Below are 10,000 nucleotides of genomic sequence, written 5' to 3'. Positions count from 1 at the left end.
AACTGAAAATCTGTGAAAACAGTGTCTTAAAAAGGAGGGAGTCTTAAACTGGGGGTCTTAAAAGGGGGGTTCCACTGTACTACAACGCCAACTGGTCTTGTGCAGGGTCAAGCGGTCTGTAAAATGAGGTCAGTGATTCAGGCGGCAAGAACCAGTCTTTCCTTGGTCATTAACTTCATTAAGAAGTTTAGACGTGATCATCCGGACCAATGCAAAGCTGCCATTCAACTGATTGCATGCTGAACTGTTTTAATCATACAGTATTAAAGGCTGCCATACTCGTAGCGTTCATTAATTAATTCATATTGTTTACATGTGCCAATAATGTTATAAAACTGTACCTAAGGGGATATAATAACGATTGGCTGTAGCTTTGGAACACAGAAAAAATTATTTCAGTATTGCAAAGTGGTGTTGATAGTGTCGAATGTAAACAGAACAGTCTCAAACGCCATCTTTGGTTTACGGAACGTCACAAACTGACGTCAACAGTCTAAAAATAGCCCACGTCCTGGAGAACTGTTGCTAAACAATGCAATAAAGAATTTATTATTTATCGTTATTGGTAAGGACTTCAATCCTAAAACTTGGCAGGAATCTTAATTTATACATCCCCGCAACGATAGGAAAAGCCCTGGAAGTAATTAAACTAATGAAATAGGACTATGTCAGCCTTTAAAGTCAAGTCGAGATCATCCGGACCAATGCAAAGCTGCCATTCAACTGATTGCATGCTGAACTGTTTTAATCATACAGTATCAAAGTATAGTCGAGACCATCACGACACTTGTAATGTATGCGGGTAAAGGATAATTGAGCCTAAAGTCGACCTCGCGAAGTTCTTTTTTGGTGAAAATTCAGTGATAAAGATTCGTGCAGACATCTTCATGAAGTAGACTTCGCGACGTCGACTGCCAAATTAATTTGAGGTTTTATTGTAAAACCACCTGCCTGGTTCGAATAATAATTGCGAAACCACCTGCCTGGTTCGAATGCCATCACTAAAAACGTTTTGACTTGTTCTTATCGACGACTTGGCGTGCCGGAATGACCGGATTCTGTTGGAGTTGATATCGCTCTCGTGAAGAAATACCGGTTAAATACTGGCCTGACTGTTGGATTGACGGACGGACAGATTGATTGATGGACCGAGTGACCTATTGATCTATCAAAACTTATCTTACTATGAAATGTAATACTGTTCTATGTTTTTTGGGGGGATTGTTTCTATTTGATTTATTTGTTTGTATTTTTTGTATGATTTATCCGTTTGATTTTTTTGTAATTATACTCATTTACTGTTCTTCAAAGTAAGTGGGACAAACATTTTCTGTATTTCGCTTTGGACACTTGAAAAGCTGGGGCGTTTTTCCAAAGCGAAACTGTGACATAGCCTTGAGAGATGAGAAAGAAAAAGGAAGAAAAAGAGACAGCAAGCAATAACAAGAGGCGAAGCCTTCAAGGCTCACGTAAGAAATCGACAAACAGTAACACAAACTCAATCACTCCGTCACACACACACACACACACAAACACACACACACATACATACACACACACACTCACATAAAGATACACACACACACACACACACACACACACACACAGTAAGCATAGGTGAAACTATGCAAGAAAGCGAGACCCTGGATCTGCCAAGAAGTCTCGGCCCGCTCACAATAACAATGACCGAGACTTTCAGTAATTCCTTTGCGTGACGTCTAACCCTCTTACGTCATAATGTGACGTCTTCAAATAGTTTCTATCACACACGTCGAACACTTTTGACCGAGACTGACGTAATCCATAGACTCGGAAATGTTAAAGTTTCTACCACAGACATACACACATACATACATACATACGGCGATACGCACGCACAGACAGACAAAGTTTATCATCGCATAGGCTACACTTACGTGAGCCAAAAACCATTGTCAGCACATTTGTTCTGCTTCCGCGTCATCCATTATCAGTCTGACCTACAAATTTACCTCGAATTGCACGTGATATTCGTCGCTAATCAAATGTACAATAATGCTGACGTCACAGCCAGCTTCTAGCTGAAAGCAAACATTTAGGCCAGCCCACGTCCAAAGTGGCTTTGACGCAAAGTACACAGGTCAGGGCAAACCGCGAGTCTCCTATTGTCCGCTCATCATTTCCCATTCATGCGTTCCTATGTAAGCAGACTTCGTGCAAGGGAGTGGGGCAAAAGTGGTTGAGGGTGTGGGCGGGGGGGGGGGGGGGGGGCAGAGAGAGAGAGAGAGAGAGGTTTGCTGTGGTCACCAGGGTTTGATACTTGTCGCAGTTGTTGCGTTTATGTGGCACGCCAGGCGGATAGTTTTGCGACATACTGCGACAGGGGTTTATACGTGCAAGACTGTTTTTACCCCCGCCATTTAGGCAGCCATACGCCGCTTTCGGGGGAAGCATGGGAGGCCAGCGTCTTATCCACTTGGCTACTGCGCCCGTCAGTCGGTCTGGGAATCAAGATGGCTCTCAAATCGTTGAATATATTCACAAAGTACTATCGAACTACGTTAGCAGGGTAAGCTAAAGACATTTCTTCCAGTAACACACCTATTGTTTTGATGTTTTACTTGTTTTCCCAATGAAATGCACACAAACAGACAGTCGTTAATCATCAATATCATCTGGTGCCAACACAGAATTAAACATACAACGAAACAGTATTGTATTCGTCGTTTTGCATTATTACGATGGTGTGTCGTACAAAAATAACTGCTAAGCTAAGGTAACGGTACTATTGTTACATTTAGTCCATTTTTTTTTCTACTACAAATATCCCGGTAGACTGGGAATCGTGACGAGGATGATGGTGTGTGTGTGTGTGTAAGTGTTTGTGTGTTGAAAGAACTACTTGTAAAAGTATCTCCATAAAACTTTCTATTCTTTCAGGTGGTTTCTCTTTAAAAAAACAAAATAAAAAAAAAGAGTCTTTGATGACGTCATATCTGGCTTTCATGAAAGGTGAAGCGGCACTGTGGCGTCTGAGTTTAAAAAAAATCAATTTAATTGAAATTTTGATTAAACACTTTTTGACCGGGTGCAGAATTCAGCATTTCAGGTTGAACATTTAAAAAGTTTGATTATTCGTTAAAAACAATTTTTCTCCTGAAATCGAAATGGCAATAAGATACGGTTCCATTGCATTTATATTTTGTTTCCTGAATCAAAATATAGATATAGGTATGTTATGTTTGAATAACTTGTGCTCCAAACAACAAAAATCCATTTACGTGAAAAAGATTCCCTGTGTACAGCGCTGTTTCGGTCGAGTAGTTTTGGTCAGCCGGAGGAGACGTTTAAGTTCAATATTAGTGTTTAGGTCGACAGGATTTAATCTTATACCTTCAGTTAAAACGTGGCTTTCCTCGAGTGCAATATATAATCACAGTTCGTTTTGCTGGCAGCATTGCTGGCTCTCCGACTTAAATTGTTCCTGTTTGCTTTTGGGTGCATTATAGTGAAATGGGAACGCGGAGTGAAGCCGCGGGAAAGAAATATATATTTCAGTCATGAAGATTTTTGTAATGATCCTTTTACTAAGTTAATGACATGGCCCGGACACAATTCACTTCACGGTGCAGCCGTCATAATGAAATAAGAATATGGGTTTCCTGGGAACAGTAATTGATTTGTTAAAATAAAATAAAATAAAATAAATTACGCTTAGGGCTACAATAACCATTCCGAAAACACAATCGAAGTGGAGAAACGAAAACAATGGGCAGACAGCGGGAAAGTAAAGGGAGAGCAATCGTGCTGACTTCTTTTCAAGGCAATGTGGCCGTGACCTGATCTCGCCTTACTTTTGACCTGTGACCTGAAATGCGATCCACCCTCGCTCTGCCACGAAACTAGGTCAGAGAGAAGTGTGCACTCGCGATTTTACGGCACTTCAGTGATTGTTATTGCACGGATCGCGATACTGCAGGGCTAGAAAGAAAACACGAGAAAGATGATAATCTTATTTTTTCTGTGCTGCAGACAGAATGCTGCCAGCAAGTACTTTCTGTATATCAATCAGTCTAACCTCGCGAGGACCCTCCTGTGACGTCAGCGTATTACGTAAATAGATTGCTTAGAAACGGGAGGCAAAATCGATTAATTTTGGGTATCGTGGGAATGAGGATGCAAAGTCGGACAATCTTTTATTTTGCTGAGAGCGATGCACACCTCTGCAAGCCTTCTGCTAGCAAGCTTCTCACATTTTCCTATTTTGATTACGAAGATACGGTGTATAGCTCTGTGCGTGATCGTCTGCCAATCTGACTGTCATGGCTGATCGTGCGTGGGTGGGGGGCGAAATTTGAAACACATTTGGAGTGTGGAAAGTGAGTATCGTGTGTGAAAATATGTGAAGGTTGAAGAAAAATGTTCTTATGTTCATTTTGCTTCGTAAAGGCAGCATGTTGCTCTTTCGTTCATGTACAGTGTGTGTTGCATTCTCGGGAATGTTTTGATTCGTCTAGTCTAGTTGCGGTCGCCTCAGCTGGGCAGACTCGATGTGCGTTCGCCTGGCTGTCAGTGTCAGCCGCAGACGCGTGCAACATCTCGCATCGGCTCACCGACATTTTCCTATCCTTTTGCAGATTTTCAAGACGACAGAGAGAGTGACACCTACAGAAGTGATCAGACCACGTTTATCGGTGAGTACGCTTTTTCAGTTTTGGCCTGCCATGTTTATGTGGTGTGTGAACTGTGCTTCGTACGTACTATCAGCCCACGCAGAGCTTGTCTCGCCCTCTGAAGTGTGCCGATCCGTGGGTGGGGGTTTTCCCTACTCTTCGCGTAACGCCAGGCACAACTCTTCTTTTTCACTCTTCTTTTCTATCAGCTGGCCTGTGAGAAAAATTGACAGGTTCAAACTTCAGTTTCAAGACTGAAGATGATCAATCCTTACGATTTGAATTTGTTGTATTGTGCATTTGTACACGCTAGTTGAAACAGGATGTTTGCTGTTGCTGACCTGATGTTATTTTTAGCCAGTTACCCTTCAACTTTTACGATTTTAGTAGTGTGTATTTAAAGTTCATGACTCAACAGTAAGCCCCTTTGAGTTTGAACACAATTAATTTTTGGCTCACGTAAGTGTAGCCTCTGCGATGCTAACTTTTGTCTGTCTGTGCGTGCGTGCGTATGTATGTATGTCTGTGGTAGAAACTTTAACATTTGACTGAACACCGAAATACTAATTTTACCTGGTTATTAATAATTATCCAAGCAACAGCTTCAAAATATTGAAGCAATGATCAACATTTCGTCGGCACGTATGTAGTTAAAGTGTGTATCCAAAGAAAACGGGTGGTGGGGGGTTTTGGGGGGTAAAAACAGGTGACAGGTTTGTGTCGTGTGGTATGTAGACCAGGTCAGGGGTCAAGGTTAGGTCAGATCGCGTGAAGGATTGTGGTATAGATACAGTTATCACCGAGCTGCTATTCGGAGAAGACGATTTCACATTGTTCGATTTCGTAGCTCCAGAAAAATAGATAAAGAAGATACCAAAGGAGATTTCCTGCAGGTTAACCTGCACAGCGTGTTTCCCAGTGTCTGCGCGAGGAAGCGCTGTAGAAAGCGCAGTGTCGATCTGGCCATCTGGCAGTCGTGTCTAGATCTAGTGTCTCGCACTCTTGCACCGTGTCACCAATGCTTACTGTTACTGTGTATGTGTGACGGAGTGATTGAGTTTGTGTTACTGTTTGTCGATTTCTTAAGTGAGCCTTGAAGGCTTCGCCCCTTGTTTTTTTAGTGTGCTCCCTTTTAGTGTTAGATTTCGGTAAGTGTGTTCATGACAAATAAGGTGTTACTAACATTCTGCATTCATTTGTCATTTTGTATGATATGTACACATGCGTTTTATATGACATTGACAGATCCCCTCTGAAGGATTGATCTGTCTAGTGTTGTAGATCTATAGAAACAGTTCAAACTACCTTCCACCCGACTTAAACAACATCACACAAATTAAGCAAGCAACTAACAATAGTAACATTTCTATTCATTAATGTATAATATATTTCCTGTGCGTGTGAAGAAAAGGTATGTATAGAATAACTGTAAAATTACACTGTTTAGCCTAAAACCAGGATGCAAGAAAGCAGCACATGTATATATATATATATATATATTTAACAGGAAGCACAGGTGCATTTGGTGTGGAAAGGTTAGTGTACTTGCACAGCCAGTATGGATTTGAAATGTCATTGACATGTGTGCCGGTGTCACAAACTGAAAACTCTGCCTGAACAATCTCTGTCAATGCGCATGCGCTTACATGGGGAGATTAATCAGGTCGTGAACAACCTAACCCTAACCCTAATCCATGGTTCGTTCGGTCAAAGGGTTGCATTTTTTAAGTCCAAGATTGGCGCATGCGCATTGACAGCATTGAGAGGGATTGTTCAGCAGAGTTTTCAGTTCGTGATACCGGTACTTATTTATATGGTTCTCTCCACATCTGATCATTTTGCAAATTATTAATTTATGCTTCTGTTGTGTATGGGACTAGACATACATGTCTCATTCTGTGTCAGAGGTTTGAAAACTTCTTAGTTGGTTTCACATTTACACAAAAACTGTGCGTTGTGACTGTTTCATTTTGGTACTCACCTGCGCAACAAAGCAAGCATAGCATTACATTTCATCAATAAACTATAGATTTTTATCAGCTGTACAGCGTGTGGTTGATTGTCTTGTTTTTAAATTTTATTTCAATTTGAAAGATCTAGTGAGAAAACCATGGTTCATATGAGGCACAGTATTTTGTTAGCACAAAATCTGAAAGAAGATCAAATGTGAAAATCATTGTTTATATGAGACCCAGTATTCTGTTAGCACAATATAAGAGATAAAATACCTCTTACTCTTTCAAAATTAAACTTACAGATGGTAAAGCCCCGGGTTACAAAAATATTGTTCAAGATTTTCAGCAGAGTATCTTTTGTGCCCAGTATTTACACAGTTTTGAAACGTAACTGACCATTCTTTTTTTTTTTTATTCTGACTTTTCAAATATATATATATATTAGCATGTGTTTGTTTTATTTAGGCCACTGTAATTGTAAATTTCCTTCGCCTTTACATGATCCACTGTTCTTGTTATTTTGCTTTTGGTTGTGGGTCACACAAGAGTTGTAGTCAGTCACTCTCAGTGAATATTTGATCAAAAACAGAGTACATGTACTTCACTTCTGATGAATGGTTGATTGTGTGTACAGATTTTTTTTATATAAAGAAATATTTTTGATTTTTCTTTCTTTGTGTAGGTATGGATGTTACAGGGAATAACAAAATTTAGGGAATAAGCTTAATCACTGAAATTTTAAGGGAATAGGCTTATTCCCTGTTTCAACTGGGGAGTAAGCTTATTTCCTAAAAAAATCAGGGATTTAGCTTGTACCCTGAAATGGGAGATCCTTTTTTTGACTTATTCCCTGATTAGTTTAAAGCACACAAACACTAATACAAGATTTGTAACATGGATACCCTTTATTTTTATTTTTCTATTTTTTTTTTTTTAAAGAGATATGAACCTACAGTTAGATTGTAGAATGTGTGGCACAAATGAACAAGCAAATTGGTGATTATGCAAAGGAATGCATGGGATATTGACTAATACCTACACTTGTTGTGGTTTATATGTGAACAGCTGTGCAGTGGTTGCCATTTGCATGAGGAATGCCGCATGGAGGCATTTGTATATTAATGTAATAGATTACCCTATATGTAATCATATGCAAAAGGAGGACTACAGCATAACATCCTTTTCTGTTATTTTTGTGAAAGCGTGTTCTTGCTAGTTAAACTTAATTAGCTGGTTGGGAATCAGCTGTACTTATGAAGGAGCTTGCTTAGTGAATTACCCAGGCCCAGCTCATGTTATTAGCTTTTTTATTGATTGAACACTGGGTTTCCCTTCTTTGAGCCATGTGACGTCAGAGGCAGACTAAAACTCATCTTTAAGTTGGCTTACCGAAACTACGTAACAGTGTAATTTTGTTTGTGTTCAATCCTAGAAAATTAAAGGAATTCTAACTAACATTGGAGAATTACTATTTGCATTTTTGACCAAAATATGACATTTCACAAAAATCTTTACAGTCATTGTTGAACTAACACCATCACAGTCTCGTAGAACAATGACTGTCTTGATCTGTATTAAATGTGATATTTTGGCCAAACATATTAATAACAATTAACATGGTGGTTTTTTTGTCAGTGTGTGTGTGTTACTGTTAGTGTGCAATTTTGACAATATCTTCTTTAGATTGTTGCACCTTCCACACATTTTTAAAGACTTTCAATAACAGAAAATAAAATTAGGTGGTTTACCCCCACACATGTTTAAGCATCAATCTTTAAAGGTCCTTGTTTACATTTTTATACCGAAATCGCCATTTGACCATTAAAATGCAGAGTTTATTATCTACAAATATCAACAATACACCCCCTTTCGATCAGGAAAGACGAAGCCAGTGTAGCCGTTTGAAAATTCATTGTAGTATCCCAGCGTAGTACTCATAGTAGGATATCCTTATTTGGAAAATGCCAAGCGCAAAACTCCTCTCAAATCCCGTGCATTTCGTGCGTTTAAAAAAAAGCGTGGACAGCGCTCCAGTGTCAAACTGTTGCTGCACTTGTTTGGGCGTGGCTATAAGCATAGTGACATGAATTTGATTGGTCAGTATTTTTAGGCAAAGCACATGTTCTCAGCAAACAGAAAACAAAATATTGGAAGCGTGAGTCACGCTACCCAAAAATAAAATCTTTTTTTACATATATTTTTTTTTCTATAACTTTTTTCCCATGGTTCATTCATCATCTGACATAACTTTTTAGCGAAATCTAACCATAAGATTTATGAAAAAAAGCAAAAATGTAGACGACCACCTTTAAACATCAACCTTAAAATCTAACTCAGGTGAACGCTATGTAAAAGTCAATGTCTAGCTTTATTTCAGGCTTGCTACATGTCTCTCACACACTGTGATACTTACCATTACTGAAATAGTTTTATGCTGAATGTTTTTTGTTGTTGTCATTGTCAAACACATGAGTCTTGTCAGAAAAGTCACCTGACAAGACTCATGTGCTCCAGCATAGTCAGCTCACTCCGCTTTCGTTGAGTAGGTAGGCATGCTGGGTATTTTAATTCGTGTTTCCATAACCCACCGAACTCCGACATGGATTACAGGATCTTTTCCGTGCGCACTTGGTCTTGTCCGTGCGTGTACACACGAAGGGGGTTAAGTCACTAGCAGGTCTGCATATAAGTTGACCTGGGAGATCGGAAAAATCTCCACTCTTAACCCACCAGGCGGCAGCGACCAGGATTCAAACTCACGACCTCCCGATTAGGAGGCCGACGTCTTACCATGCCACTGCGCCCGTTCTTTGCTGTTACTGGTATCAGTTGCAAAGTGTATTCAACATAAATATCCCACTATGCACAGAAAGCAACTAGACTGTTGTTGTTTGGTACAAGTACTGGTTGAAGGATGCTTAAAAGGAAATGGCAGTAGCTGGCATGGGAATTGTCCGCTGAAATATTTTTTTGTTCCGCCGAAAAAGCAAAAGTGTCCGCCAAAAAAATAAATGGGGGAGGCAAAAATGGTTCTAAAAACTGAATTTAATGGCAAACTTGGAGCTCAGATGACACCAAATTGCACCATTTGGGTTCTTAGGAGAGAAACAATTTCCGGGGGGGGGGGGGGGGGGGGGGGGGGGCAAGGCGATTCGCGCGGTCGACTAAGCTATTACTTACAGATTTTCAGCCTTTTTTACTTCTTTCAATTCCCATGCCTGCAGTAGGTTTCAGTCAGAAAATGACAGTGAAAACTCTTTTCTGAAATAAGAATAGACTGCAATAGATAGAATTCTTACGAGTCTATTGGTTGGTGATAATGTTTTGTCATCAGTGTTTCAAAAGTCTGTTAGTTTTTGATCATGTTTTTTGCTGGTGTTGTTAAAAAAAAGT

At 39.8% G+C, this 10,000-nt stretch overlaps 1 protein-coding gene across 1 annotated transcript in view; it reads left to right on the top strand.

Moving 5' to 3' along the window:
• Positions 1–4,294: 4,294 nt before the first annotated feature.
• Positions 4,295–10,000, top strand: part of LOC138960039 (uncharacterized) — a 43,110-nt gene continuing 37,404 nt past the window's right edge. Inside the window, exons 1-2 of the mRNA XM_070331760.1 lie at positions 4,295–4,358; positions 4,617–4,673. The gene's annotated coding sequence lies outside the window, so the exon portion shown is untranslated. The remainder of the gene's footprint in view (positions 4,359–4,616; positions 4,674–10,000) is intronic.

The sequence above is a fragment of the Littorina saxatilis genome, linkage group LG2 (assembly GCF_037325665.1).
Source record: "Littorina saxatilis isolate snail1 linkage group LG2, US_GU_Lsax_2.0, whole genome shotgun sequence".
Lineage (NCBI taxonomy): Eukaryota > Metazoa > Mollusca > Gastropoda > Littorinimorpha > Littorinidae > Littorina > Littorina saxatilis.
The sequence above is the reverse complement of the archived record's forward strand: the minus strand, read 5'-3'. Positions and strand labels throughout refer to the sequence as shown.